Source organism: Lithobates pipiens, unplaced genomic scaffold (genome assembly GCF_037356315.1).
Source record: "Lithobates pipiens isolate NorthernLeopardFrog02 unplaced genomic scaffold, aLitPip1_a1.2 Scaffold_10, whole genome shotgun sequence".
Classification (NCBI taxonomy): Eukaryota; Metazoa; Chordata; class Amphibia; order Anura; family Ranidae; genus Lithobates; species Lithobates pipiens.
In genome coordinates, this window is record NW_027507686.1 from 102,018,027 (window position 1) to 102,032,895 (window position 14,869).

The 14,869-nt window shown below is 47.6% G+C and overlaps 2 pseudogenes; both read left to right on the forward strand.

Moving 5' to 3' along the window:
• The first annotated feature begins 2,966 nt into the window (after positions 1-2,966).
• On the forward strand, positions 2,967-3,085 carry LOC143948531 (5S ribosomal RNA; annotated as a pseudogene).
• Positions 3,086-4,262: 1,177 nt separating this feature from the next.
• Positions 4,263-4,381, forward strand: LOC143953549 (5S ribosomal RNA; annotated as a pseudogene).
• Positions 4,382-14,869: the final 10,488 nt, after the last annotated feature.

Below are 14,869 nucleotides of genomic sequence, written 5' to 3' on the forward strand. Positions count from 1 at the left end.
TGATAGTTTTATTGCATGCTTGATGTGGATGATTAAAATCGTTTAGTGATCTATATTTAGCATAAGAATGAAAAGGCATAACATGGCAATGAGACAAACTCCATTAGAGATGTGAGCTAGAGGAAATGATGAAATGTCTCTGTATAGCCCAGATTGTCTTCTGTTATCACTTAGCCTACCCTCTAAATTAGCCTTAGCCTCTCTATATACACCAGCATGTTTACACTAGCCGGTCTTCTGCATACAATAGCCTGTCTTCGATATACACTAGCCTATGTTCTGAATACACTAGCCCGTCTTCTGTCTTCTGTATGCCCTAGCCTGTCTTCTGTATACATTAGTCTCTCTGTATAAACTAGCATCTCTGTATACCTCAAACTGTCTTCTGTAAAAACGTGTCTCTCTTTATAGCCTGTCTAGCCTTTCTTCTGTACACACTAGCTTCTCTGTATACACTAACCTGGCTTCTATATACTATAGCTTCACTCTATGCACTAGCCTCTCTGTATAATCTAGCCTCTCTATATACCCTAGATAGTGTTCTGCATCTCCGTAGTGGTAGCCTCTCCGTAGAAGCCAGCCTTTATTCTGTATTCACTTCTGTATGCTGTAGTCTTCTATATATACTAGCTTCTCTGTACACCCTTGCATCTCTGTAATACACTAAACCCTCTGTATACCACAGCCTGTCTTCTGTATACACTAGACTGTAAACACTAGCTAGAATACACCAGCCTGTCTTCTGTACCCACTAGAATCTCTGTATACACTACCCAGTCTTCTGTATACACTGTCAGCTTGGATGTATACCCAAGCCCGTCTTCTGTATACACTAGTCTCTCTATATGCACTGTCCTATCTGTAAACACTAGCTAGAATACACCAGCCTGTCTTCTGTACCCACTAGAATCTCTGTATACACTACCCAGTCTTCTGTATACACTGTCAGCTTGGATGTATACCCAAGCCTGTCTTCTGTATACACTAGTCTCTCTATATGCACTGTCCTATCTCTATACACTAACCTCTCTATATACACTAACATCTTTGTATATACTAGCCTCTCTTTAAATTAGCCTCTCTGTGTACCCCAGCCTCATTGTTTACTCTAGCATCTCTGTATACTCAAGCCTATCTGCATACAGGAGTCTGTATTCTGTATTCACTAGCCTGTATTCACTATCCTTATATATACTAGCTTCTCGCTTCTCTGTACACCCTTTCATCTCTGTACACTAGACTCTCTGAATACACTAAACCCTCAGTATACCACAGCCTGTCTTCTGTATACATTAGACTGTAAAAACTAGCTAGAATACACCAGCCTGTCTTCTTTACCCACTAGAATCTCTGTATACACTACCCAGTCTTCTGTATACACTGTCAGCTTTGATGTATACCCAAGCCTGTCTTCTGTATACACTAGTTTCTCTATATGCACTGTACTTTCTGTATACTCTCGACCCTCTCTATACATTAACCTCTCTATATACACTAACATCTTTGTATATACTAGCCTCTCTTTAAATTAGCCTCTCTGTGTACCCCAGCCTCACTGTTTACTCTAGCATCTCTGTATACTCAAGCCTATCTACATACACAAGTCTTCTGTATTGTGTATTAACTAGCCTTTCTTCTGTATGCTGTAGTCTTCTATATATACCAGCTTCTCTGTACACCCTTGCATCTCTGTAAACACTGTGTAAACTAGCCAGTATTATGTATACACTCGCCGACTGTATACACTAGACTCTCTGAATACACTAAACTCTCTGTATACCACAGCCTGTCTTCTGTATACACTAGACTGTAAAAACTAGCTAAAATACACCAGCCTGTCTTCTGTACCCACTAGACTCTCTGTATACACTACCCAGTCTTCTGTATAGAATGTCAGCTTTCATGTATACCCTTTCTGTATACACTAGCTTCTCTATATGCACTGTCCTTTCTGTATACACTCGACTCTCTCTATACACTAACCTCTCTATATACACTAACATCTTTGTATTTGTCTTTAAACTAGCCTCTCTGTGTACCCCAGCCTCACTGTTTACTCTAGCATCTCTGTATACTCAAGCCTATCTACATACACGAAACCTGTATTCTGTATTCACTAGCCTTTTTTCTGTATGCTGTAGTCTTCTATATATACCAGCTTCTCTGTACACCCTAGCACTGTAACAGTGCTAGGTTCCTGTATTACAGAAACAGAACACCAGCAATAAGGTGTATACTGTGCAGGAGGCACACAACACCGACTCTAAATTCTGCACTGCAGATGCATGTATTGCAGAAATTGAACACCAGTAATAAAGGGTAGCTTCAGGTGTGTACTGTGCAGGAGGCACATAACACCCACTGTAACAGTGCTAGGTTCCCAAGCAGTAAAGACACTGTCCCTGCCTATCGTCCTCTTTCCCTGACCACCGCAACACACTGTACAAGGCCGCCGTGCTGGCGGCCTTATATAGTGTGGGGTGTGTACTAAACCCCCCTGAGCTATAATTGGCCACAGGAATCCTGCCTGTGGTGAATTGTGGCTCTCCTCACACAGGATGTCACATCTGTTCTTATTATATAGAACCTATTATGCTCCTCGTAAACTTTTTCAGTTTGGCCGAACGGCCGGACGCAAGTTGCCCCCGGTGCGGGAACATGATGCACATGTTTTGGAGATGCCCGAAGTTGATCCGCTACTGGACAGAGGTGACAGGAACCATTGATCGGGTGGTTGGAACCTCCACCATGATGGAGGCGAAGTATTGTCTCCTGGGATTAGTTGAAGGAGTTGGAAACCCGGGAAGTAGCCAGATGGCAGTTCTGAGATGCCTGTTTCAGGCAAGGAAACTGATTGCCCAACCCTGCTTAGCCTCCAATGTTGGCAATGACTTGTTTTTTTTGCTTGTTTCCCAAGATGACCATGTTGGCGTTTGTCAAGATGGTTGAGAGTGCCCGAAGAGATCGCCTATGGCCCCATCACCTTGAAAGTGCCTGATCTTGTCTGATCTCGGAGGCTAAGCATTGTCGGGCCTGATTAGTAACTGGATGGGAGACCAACTGGGAATACCAGGTGCCGTAGGATTCTTTTTATGTTGTTGGCGTTGACATGTTTTTTTTTTTCCACTTGTTTCCCAAGGTGATCATCTTGGCATTTGTCAAGAGGGCTGAGAGAGCCCAAAGAAATCTCCTACGGCCACATCCCCCTGAAAGCGCCCGATCTCATCTGATCTCAGAGGCTAAGCAGGGTCCGGGCTGGATAGTACCTAATTAAAGGTGCCGTAGGAATCTTTTTATATTGTTGGCTTTGACCTGTTTTTCTTTCGCTTGTTTCCCAAGGTGACCCTTTTAGCATCAGTCAAGAGTTTTGAGTATGTCCCAAAGCATTCGCCTGAGGTCACATCACCCTGAAAGCGCCCGATCTCAGAGGCTAAGCAGGGTCTGGGTCAGATGGGAGACCGCCAGGGTCTATGTTGTTGGTGTTGACCTTTTTTTTTTCACTTGTTTCCCAAGATAACCATCTTGGTATTTGTCAAGAGGGTTGAGAGTGTCTAAATAAAACACCTATGACCACATCACCCTGAAAGCGCACAATCTCATCTGATCTCGGAGGCCTAGCAGTGTACGGCCTGGTTAATACCTGTATGGGAGACCATCTGTGAATACCAGGTGCCGTAGGCTTCTTTTTATGTTGTTGGCGTTTACCTGTTTATTTTTGCTTGTTTCCCAAGGTGACCATCTTGGCGTTTAACAAGAGGGTTGAGAGTGCCCAAAGAGATCACCCTGAAAGCGCCCAATCTCATCTGATCTCAGAGGCTAAACAGTGTCGGGCCTGGTTAGTACCTGGATGGGAGACCGCCTGGAAATACCAGGTGCCATAGGCTTCTTTTTTTGTTGTTGGCTTTGAACTGTTTTTTTCGCTTGTTTCTCAAGGCGACCATCTTGGCGTTTGTCAAGAGGGTTGGGCGTGTCTTGAAGAGAACGCTTACGGCCACATCACCCTGAAAGCACCCGATCTCGTCTGATTTCAGAGGCTTAGCAGCATCAGGCCTGGTTAGTACCTGGATGGGAGACTGCCTGGGAAGACCAGGTGACATAGAAGGATCTGGCCTGGTTAGTGTCTTGATTGGGAGATCGCCTGGGATTTCCGGATGCCGTAGGCTTCTTTTTATGTTGTTGGCTTTGACCTGTTTTTTTTCCCTTGTTTCCCAAGGTGACCATCTTGGCATTTGTCAAGAGGGTTGAGAGTGCACAAAGAAATTGCCTGCGGGCACAACACCCTGAAAGCGCCCAATCTCGTTTGGTCTCAGAGGCTAAGCAGGGTTGGGCCTGGTTTGTACCTGGATGGGAGACCGCCTGGGTTTTCCAGATGCCGCAGGCTTCTTTTTATGTTGTTGGCGTTGACTTGTTTTTTTTGTTTGTTTCCCAAGGTGACCATCTTGGCGTTTGTCAAGAGGGTTGAGGGTGCATTTGATCTCAGAGGCTAAGCAGGGTTGGGACATGGTTAGTACATGGATGGGAGATTAAGTTGTTGGCATTGACTTATTTTTTTTATTTTTATTATTCTTTTATTAAGTAGAACAACATAAATATAACAGTCAACCATACAGCATGACCCAGGGTCACAATTACATGCTAACAAAAAATAGGCAGCCAAATAACTCTGGGTTCTCAGAGGGGAGTCCTACAGTTTAATGCAGAAAATAGAGAAACCCCACCTCCGACATGTAGTACAGTATAACTAGTGCAGCTCCGTTCGGACAAATGTAATCATGGAGAACAACTGGGACCACAGCGAGCCAGCTTATCATGACCTACGTGAACCAGAGTAAAATATGAGCCGGTCATGTCCAGAACCCTGGGGTTCTTCTGGGTCCCGAAGGCTAGTAAGGAGACAAGGCATAGTCAAAAGGGAGGACGGGGGAAGAAGAGAGTGCAAAGACGGAGAGAGAGGAGGTGGGGGGATGGCGGCGGGGAAAAAAAGAAAAATAAAGACAAAAAGGGAGGGGGGGGAATGCCACCCAGGGCAGACATGGCCTACGTAGGTAAACGTTAGATGTTCAGTCGTTTTCTGGGACGGAGGCACTGCTCACCTCCCGAATGTAGTCTCGAGTACCAGTAAAATACGTCCAGGGCCTCCATGTAACACTAAATGCCTCTTCAGTGTTGTGAAGGGTGGCGGTCAATTCTTCCATCCGGAGAATATGATTGACTTTGGAATACCACAGCACCTTGGATGGGGGCTGAGGCTGCCTGCACAGTGCGGGAATGCAGGCCCGGGCGGCATTCAGGAGTTGCATCGTGAGGGTTTTTTTGTATTTTCGAACAGGCTGTTCGGTCAAGTGTAGAAGGCACGCTACTGGGAACCCAAAAGTTCCTCAAGGTCGGGCATGTCCAGAAAAGGTGTCCCATGGTCCCCATATCTGAATTTCACCTCCAACAAACATCCGGGATCGATCTATCCATTTTATTCAGAAGGTATGGGACTCTATACCAGCGTGAGACTATCTTGTATCTTGATATTGGTTTGCGATGGAAGCTTTATGTACTAAGGTCAGGATCTTCTCTATCTGTTGTGGGGTAAATGTGATGCCTAAGTCCCTCTCCCATTTGTGGATAAATGGTGGGGGTCGACTCCTCCTCCTGACTACTCAATAGGTTGTACAGGAGGGAGAGGGTGTGTCGCACAGGTTCCCTTTTGTGACAGATGGATTTATAGGGTGTCAGGTCTCTAGGAGTGTAGGGGGCCCTTTGTATGGCCAGAAGAAAGTGACGAAGTTGATAAGCACTAAACAAGTCAAGCGGAGGGTCAGAAAGCTCGGCGACAGTTTGCGTGGTCGGGAGCCCTCCCGTGGGCCACACCTCTCCCAGACGCTGTTTCCCCACCACTGTCAACTGTCGCAGTTTCTTGTTGGTAAATCCCGGTGGGAAGTCTGGATTACCTATAACCGGAGTCATTGGTGATGGCAGGGGAGCAATGTGTGTGCAGCGGAACAACCTCCGCACAACAGCCAACATAGCTCCCACTACGGGGTGACCTCTGAGGTCTTTTGGTAGGGGGTACAGGAGCCACGGGGAGGTCAATAGGGGAATGGAACCATCCTCAATCTCCATCTCCACCCACTGCTTGTGTGGGCCATTACAATGCCAATCAACGACTCTCGCTAGCAGAGTCACTCTGTAGTATTGTCTGAGATCTGGGAGACCCAGACCCCCCTTGTCCTTTGGTCTGGCAAGTAATTGCAAACGGGCTCTGGGCAGTTTGCACGCCCAAATAAAGTCCCGGAGCAGCACCTGCAGTTGTCTGAAAAAAATTGGGGGTAACCGGATCGGTAATGTCTGGAACATGTATAAGATCCGAGGGAGGGCCATCATTTTGAATGCATTACAGCGCCTGAACCAGGTCAGTGTTAAAGCATGCCAGTTTCCCAAATCAGATTTCAGTCTATCCAGGAGAGGGACAAAATTAAGCAGGTACAATTGCGCTAAATCCGCTGCGATGTCAACGCCCAGTTAACGTATAGATTTTTCAGCCCAGTAGAATGGAAAAGAGGAGCGGAGCCTCTTGGCCTCACCATCCGGGACCGATATATTCAATACATATAGGCTGCCGTGTCGCTGTAGAGACGCAAGTATTTTGGGAAGCAAAATGTGTGGATTGGAGACGGAAAAAATTAGATCGTCAGCGTACGCCGCAATTTTGTGGTGTGCCGAGGGTTTGGATATGCCAGTAATATTCGGGTCATTCCGAACGTGACAAATAAGTGGTTCCAGTGTCAGAATTAAAATTAGGGGAGACGCCCAGATGGAGGAGGTCAAGATGGACATATCTTTGATTAGGCAGGATTTCCAGAAAATCCGCGAAAGGGTCACAGAGACAGAAACCCGCATCAGCACGGTGGAGGACATCCACTACAAGCTAGATCTGAACACATGCAGAGGCAGATTAACCAGTTGCTCGCCAAGCAAGACGACATGGAAAATCGCCTGAGAAGGTGCAACCTCCGCTTCATCAGTCTCCCGGAGGGAGCGGAAGGTAAAGACCCGACAGCATTCCTGGAACAACTACTGATAACCACATACGGTCGGGAGTCCTTCTCCCCATGCTGGTGGTGGAGAGGGCTCATAGGATGCCGGCTAAACCTCCTCCACAGGGGGCTCCCCCCGTACCTTTATTGCGAAACTTTTAAACTATAAAGATCGGGATGCTGCACTGAGGCTGGCAAGAGAGAAGGGTAACATCCCAGTAGGAAACATCAAAGTGGCAATATTTCCTGACTTCTCGGCCGAGATACAGAAACGCCGGCAGAGCTTCATGGAGGCCAAACGCAGACTGCGCGACTGTCATTTTTTTTTTCCTCACTTTTTCATCCTGGATATTTGGAGTGGACTCACTACATCTCATTGCCCCTCTCATGGGGGTCTTTTTCATACCCCTGCACTTATCTGCCACATGGAGCTGCGGAGGTGTGCTGGTCCTACAGGTCGCCTGCATAGTGCAGCGAATTTATGCCCCGCTATCCACTGGGAATCATGACTATGCAGATGAACGGAGGAACTGGGTCTTACTGCCTTTTTTTTACACTAACCTACGGGGGCGCATAACTAGGCCCCATCCCTTTCCTTCTCGGTGGTGGCTGACTCGGAGCCACTACTTGACCCAGTGGCTGAAATTGTTCCTCATTTTCTCCTTACATGTGAAGTTACTGTTTGTCCCAGATGGTAGTTCAGAATTGTTCAGGGATCGTGCCTACACAAGTTGGGGTGGGTGTAAGGCGGGGAGGGGGGAGGGGATTGTTAAGCTGTTATATTTACAATTTTCAAGTGTGCATACAAGCTATCAGAAACTGATTATGGGAACATGTATATATGCTGCAAGGGGGCCTTATACGGTGTTTAGAGTACATCAGTTTTATTACAAACTATATTCTTTGCTAGACCTCAGGATGTATGTTTCACTGAGGCGAGGTGGTGTCCCCTGTACAGCGCCATGGCAACTATAAAATTTCTAACTTGGAATGTGAGGGGCCTGCGTGAGAAAATTAAGCGCTCGGCCGCCCTTACATTCCTCAAAAAGCAACGTGCAGACGTTGTGGTGCTGGTCGAGACACATGTCGAGGGCAGGCTCCAAATGGCCCTTCGCCGCCCTTGGGTTGGATGGGCATACCACTCCACCCACACGACTCACGCTCGGGGTGTCTCAGTATTGATCGCCAAATCTGTACATTTTGAACTCTGTGAGCTTGTAACTGACCCCAGCGGCCAGTATGTATTTCTCCATGCCAAGCTATACGGTGAATCGTTTCTCCTTATGGCTTTCTACATACCTCCTCCCTTTAGTGTAACAGTGATCCTGGAAGGCTTTACTTTTATGTCCCGTAACCCCACAGTACCGGCGATATGGTTAGGTGACTTTAACACTACACTATGTCCGGCCCTTGATAAACTCCAGACGACACAGGCGACAGGCGCTAGTGCCAACACAACTAAATTCTCTAAACTCATCTCCACCTTTCATCTTATAGACACATGGAGGCACAACTTCCCGCACACTCGTGCCTACTCCTGTTTCTCCTCTACCCACAACTCTATGTCCCGCATAGATTTTATACTTGTGTCCCACACCCTGGCACAGCGGATTCTCGAAACTGCATTCTGCCCCAGATTACTGTCGGACCACAGCCCATATTGGATCACCCTCAGTATCCCTTTTGATAAACCACCGAGACCATGGCGTCTAAACCCGTTCTGGCTCTCGCTGCTCCCGGGGGATGATGAACTCATCGCCCAATGGAAGCAGTACTTCTTGGAAAATGATCACACTGCATCTGTTGCCGCAATATGGGAATCATTTAAAATATACGCACGTACAACCCTGATCACACACATAAATAAAATCAAAACAGACTCCGCTGGGGCGTTTGACAGGGCAGTGACGGAGCTAGTGGTTAATCAACTCCAGTATACGAAGGCTCGTCAAAAGCTTTTCTTTACTAAACAGAAACTCTTTGAGTATGGGGAAAAGGCAGGCAGGCTCCTCGCATACCTAGTGCATAGCGAAGACAGGCCCCCAGTTGTCATCACCCTTCATGGCCCAGGGGGTGGATGGATTACAGACCCCCGCAGTGTCACCTCCAAGTTCAGGGAATTTTTTGCAGATCTATACAAAACAACAGTGACAGACCTGACGGACATGCAGACCAATTTCCTTCACAGCATCACCCTCCCTCAGTTGACGAAGGATCAAGTAGAGTCACTTGAGGCACCCCTTACCACGGAAGAAATAGATACTGCGATCGCAAGTTTCGCCAGATCCAAATCCCCTGGATCTGACGGTCTCCCTGTTGAATTTTACTCCCAATTTAGAGACCTACTAACTCCTAAACTGCTTGCATTATTTAATCACCTATTTGAAAACTTCACCCTGCCCCCCTCTATGCGGGAGGCAACGATAGTCCTTATCCCCAAACCGGGGAAGGACCCGGGCTACCCCATTTCCCATTTCCCTACTACAGGTGGATATAAAAATACTGGCCGACCTCGGTGTGGGAGGGCCACAAGGCAGTGTTTAGAGGTCAGTGTATTGCACTATCTACGGCCCTGAAGCGGAACGCAAACAAGGCGAGACAGCTTCTGCTCAGCAGGCTGCATGATCTGGAGGCCAGCCTCCTGCGATCTCCTGCGGTTCATACGCTTAGGGCTTTAGTGAGCACTAGGGCGAGCTTACGAGACTTAGAGGTTGGGAAGACGGAGAAAGCTCTTCTCCGTCTGAGACAAACTTTCTATGATAAAGCGAACAAATCCCATACACTTTTAGCAAGGCAACTCCGTGAGAGGACTGCGGTCACCACACCCGTTTCCATCAAAGATGCATCTGGCACTTTGCATTCACACCCTTCTAAAATCACCCAACTTTTCCATGACTATTATTCCACCCTTTACAATGACCCGAGCGTTCCCCATAACCCCCCGACTCCCGCTTTGACCCAAGCAATTGACGAATATCTGTCGGACTGTGACCTCCCAAGGTTGTCTCCCACGGCCCTGCTTAGCCTTAACTCTCCAGTTGTAGATGAGGAAGTAGAGGACATAATTAAAGCCCTCCCTAACAACAAGGCCCCTGGGCCTGACGGCCTGCCCTACCTTTACTATAAATCTTTTTTGCCGATCCTGCTTCCCCGACTTACTTCATTATTTAATGCTTTCATGGGCGCGACAGCCATCCCGAGGGATATGCAAACGTCCTTCCTGACCGTGCTTCCCAAACCCGGGAAAGATCACACTCTATGCTCTAGTTATAGGCCAATAGCTCTCCTAAATTCGGATTTAAAAATTTTTACTAAGTTATTGGCTAACAGACTGAATGTTTTTATGCCCTCATTGATACATAGAGACCAAGTGGGGTTCATCCCCGGCCGTCAGGCAGGGGATAATACCAGGAGAGTGATTGATCTTGTGGAGGTGGCGAACAGGAACAATACGGAAGCACTACTCCTTAGTTTAGATGCAGAAAAGGCCTTCGATAGGCTAGGCTGGCCCTTCCTGTTCGCCACTCTCCGGAGGGCGGGGGTGGAGGGCCCTTTCCTACAGGCTATCTCTCACCTCTACTCGTCCCCGCGGACACAGGTTAGGACCCAGTTTGCCCTCTCTCCTACGCTGCCTATTACTAATGGAACTCGGCAGGGATGCCCTCTATCCCCTCTTTTGTATGCCCTGTGCATCGAACCCCTTGCTGCCCGTATAAGGCTAAACCCGAGCATTCATGGCATCCCGGTCCGGACAAGGGACTTTAAAGTGTCCCTGTTTGCGGATGATGTCCTCCTATCCTTGACTCAGCCACATGTTTCCCTGCCGAATCTCCATAAAGAATTGGACGCCTACAGCCTTCTCTCGGGCTACAAAATTAATAATTCAAAGACGGAAGCCCTTCCCCTTAATATGGCCCCGAGGACTTTGTCCACCCTGTCCCACTCCTTTCGCTACGCTTGGAAGACATCCTCTCTGAAATATCTGGGGGTACATCTTACTCCGTCCTATGAGACTCTATATAAAGCTAATTTCCCCCAACTTTTTAGGGACATTAGGACATCCCTGGCCAAATGGAAATTACTAAAACTGTCCCTCTTTGGCAGGTTAGCGACCATTAAGATGAACATCCTCCCTAGACTTCTATACCTCTACGAGACTCTACCCATCCCTATCCCTCCGGCGCACCTTAGGTCGCTCCAGGGTGACCTTCTACGGTTCTTTTGGAACTATGGAAGACACCGGCTGGCACGGTCTGTACTATTTGCCCCACGCTATCAGGGGGGTTTAGCCTTCCCCAATATAACCAAATATTATTTAGCGGCCCAACTTAGACCAATAGCTTCGTGGAGTACTCTACACGCCTATAACCGCTGGTCCCAAATTGAGAAGTTGTGGTTGGCCCCTACACATCCTAACTCCATGTTGTGGAGCACGGACATTAGCCTTAGTAAATATCAATTACTGGGACCAATAGCGCTGGTTCGCACTTTATGGCTCCGCTCCAAAAAAGTGTATCCACTGTCCTCCCCAGCCTCCCTGGCCACCTCTTTTTTGTTTACTCCCGCTGTTCCGGATAGTCTGACATCTCGAATGTCCCAACCCTGGTTTAGTAGAGGTCTCTTTCGTTTTGGTCAGCTGGTGGACACTAGGACTAAGTTACTTAGATCTTTCCAGGAATTACAGGATTTATATGATTTACCTAAACAAGCATTCTATAGCTACCTGCAGATCCGCCATTTTGCACAATCTTTTACAACAACCCTACAATTCTCCCCTTTAACTGAGTTTGAGAAGGTATGCTTGGAGGGCTCGTCTCCGAAGGGTATGATCTCACGTACCTACCAAATTCTAATAGCGGATTCCTCTATGACGGGACCGCGGCACGCGTATATGGATAAATGGGACAGGGACTTGGGGGAGGCCGTGCCTTTGGAGACCTGGCAGCGGGTCTGGTCACGTGCAGCCAAAAGCTCTGTTTGCACTTTATATAAGGAAAATCAATACAAGGTTATGCTGCATTGGTATCAAACTCCGTCCCTGCTCCATTCTATTTACCCCTCCGCGGACTCCCGCTGTTGGCGCTGCCGTAGTGCAGTTGGGACACTGTTCCATATTTATTGGACATGTCCACGAGTTGTCCCCTATTGGGAAATGGTTAGGGCCTTATTATGTACAATTTTTGAGGCACAAGTGCCGTTAGACCCCAAGCTGTTTCTCCTGGGCCTCCCTCCTGCCACATTCTCCCGATCCTCCCAGTCCCTATTAGCCCATGTGTTGACGGCTGGGCGCTGCCTAATTGCCCTAAAATGGAAGAAACGGGAGATCCCTTCACTAGTTGAGTTACACACTAGAATTAGGGACGTCAGGCGTATGGAATATCTTACAGCTTCTCTAAATAATACGCTTGACAAACATAACAAGGTATGGGGACTTTGGGATAGGATGGAGGCACCCGCCTTTTGTGTGTAGAGGGGGGGGGGCGTGGGGTCGGAGGGGGCGTCCTTTATTTTACTTTAGTCTCCTTTCTTTTGTTTTCCTTCTCTTTTCTTTCTTGTTCTTTTTCTAATCTGCACCATTTCTCTCCCATTCTAGGGCTGTTCGCACGACTCTTCGTGTTTTTGTTCACCTTTCCTATTTTTCTTCTTTCTCCTTAAGTTCCCTTCTTTTTCCCCTCTTTTTTTTAGTCTTTGAAAGGTTTGTTTAATTGACCAGTAGCAGGCTGCAGGAATCTAACTCTCCAGGTAACGGAGTGTCATTGTAATGTACTGCTTGAGTTGATGCAATGCTGTACTCTATGCCTTTGCTTGCTGTGGTCTGTGACCGTTTGCTTTTATTACTTGTGCCTTATTGTTCCTTCTTTGATTTTTTTTGTTTCCCTTGAAATTTCAATAAAATGTCAGTTTTCAAAAAATACTGGCCAAGGTACTGTCCCTTAGATTGAATCAAGTTATTCTGTCCCTCATACATGTGGATCAAGCAGGATTCATGCCAGGCCGTAACACTTCCTTTAATCTACGCAAACTTTACATTAACCTACAGGCTACACACGCAGAAGTTGGGTCACGGGTGGTGGTGACATTAGATACAGCAAAGGCGTTCGATTCAGTGGAGTGGGGCTATCTCTGGAGCTGCTTGGAGGGATATGGATTTGGACCACGGTTCATTAAATGGGTGCAACTGTTGTACCAGGCGCCCACGGCCAAGGTGGTGGCTAATGGCTGGCCATCTCCAATGTTCGACCTCAGTAGAGGCACGAGACAAGGCTGCCCTCTATCTCCACTATTATATGCCTTGGCCACGGAACCCTTGGCCGTGTCCATCCGAGCTGACCCAGAGATCAGGGGATTGAGCCATGGCGCCCTAACTGAAAAGATCAGCATGTATGCTGATGACACACTGTTATACCTGGCAGACTCGGGCCCCTCTCTACATGCGGCTCTCCAAACAATTGAACGGTTCGGGACTTTCTCCGGGCTAAAGATCAACTGGGGGAAATCCCAAATTCTTCCACTTAACAGCTTCCCACCGACCGAATTTCAGGGCAGTTTGCCATTACAACGAGTCAGCATTATCAAGTACCTAGGGATATACGTATCCAGATCACCAACGGATTATATACATTTAAATTTAAGCCCTCTAATTTCCCACGTTAAATCCAAACTACGGGCCTGGGCCCGTCTACCACTGGGGGTTTGGGGCCGGGTAAACCTCATAAAAATGGTTCTGCTACCCAAGATCCTCTATGTTCTCTGGCACTCCCCGACTTACTTACCCTGGAAGCATTTTAAATCCCTTGAGGCCCTTCTTAAACCCTTTGTATGGGGTAACAACAGACATAAATTAGCTTGGCAGGTGCTTAAAAACCCCACGGACCTGGGGGGCATGGCCCTTCCCGATTTTAATCTTTATTACATTGCGGCACAATTATCCCAACTGTACCATATAGACAAAACGGACAGAGGGCGGTTTCTCCAACTGCTATGCCCGGGGTGGGCTCGACGCACCGAAGATTCAATTTACCCGCTGGCGATGGGCCTTGGCGGGGCGGGCCTGGGGGACAACAGACAGACTTTGTTATACCATTACAGACGCATATGGGACTTGGCTTCTGTCAAGCTGGGGATACCACTCTATAATGATTACACTCCATTATGGCATAATAAAACTCTGTCAGAATTCTTACAACTTCCCGATGCAGACCTTTGGTCTACTCATGGTATTCTCTATATGCATCAATTGTTTGTTGACGGAACCCTTAAAACCTTTGCCACGCTCAGAGAAGAATTCTCACTCCCCAGCTACATGCTCTTCCGATTTTTACAGGTGAGACATGCGGCCCGGGCTCAGTTTTCAGAATCCATCCCGCAGTCAGCCACCAATGCACTAATGGCCATAATCAAGAGTACTGACCCCCGCAAATTAACTTCGTCCTTCTATGACATGCTCACTACCCCTGCTTCCACCAAACTGGCACATACTCTCAGGCCCCGGTGGGAGAGAGAGGTGGGCCCTTTGGAGGATGGGGAATGGGAGGAGGCTTTGGAATCCTGCAAGGCTGTCTCACCCAAACTTGCTGACAGACTGACCCAAATATATATTATCCACCGGGCGTATCTCACCCCCCTTCGGGTTGCCAGATACAGAAGCACTCAATCTACCCTTTGTCAGATGTGTGGGAGTGAGGTGGGTACGTTCTTTCACTTAATCTGGTCATGCCCTAAAATACAAGGCCTGTGGGCGCAAGTTATAACGTTCCTGCACGATCACATGGGCTCTCCTGTCACATTGGACCCGAAACAATGCCTACTCGGGGTACTTCCAGATACTATAGACAAATACG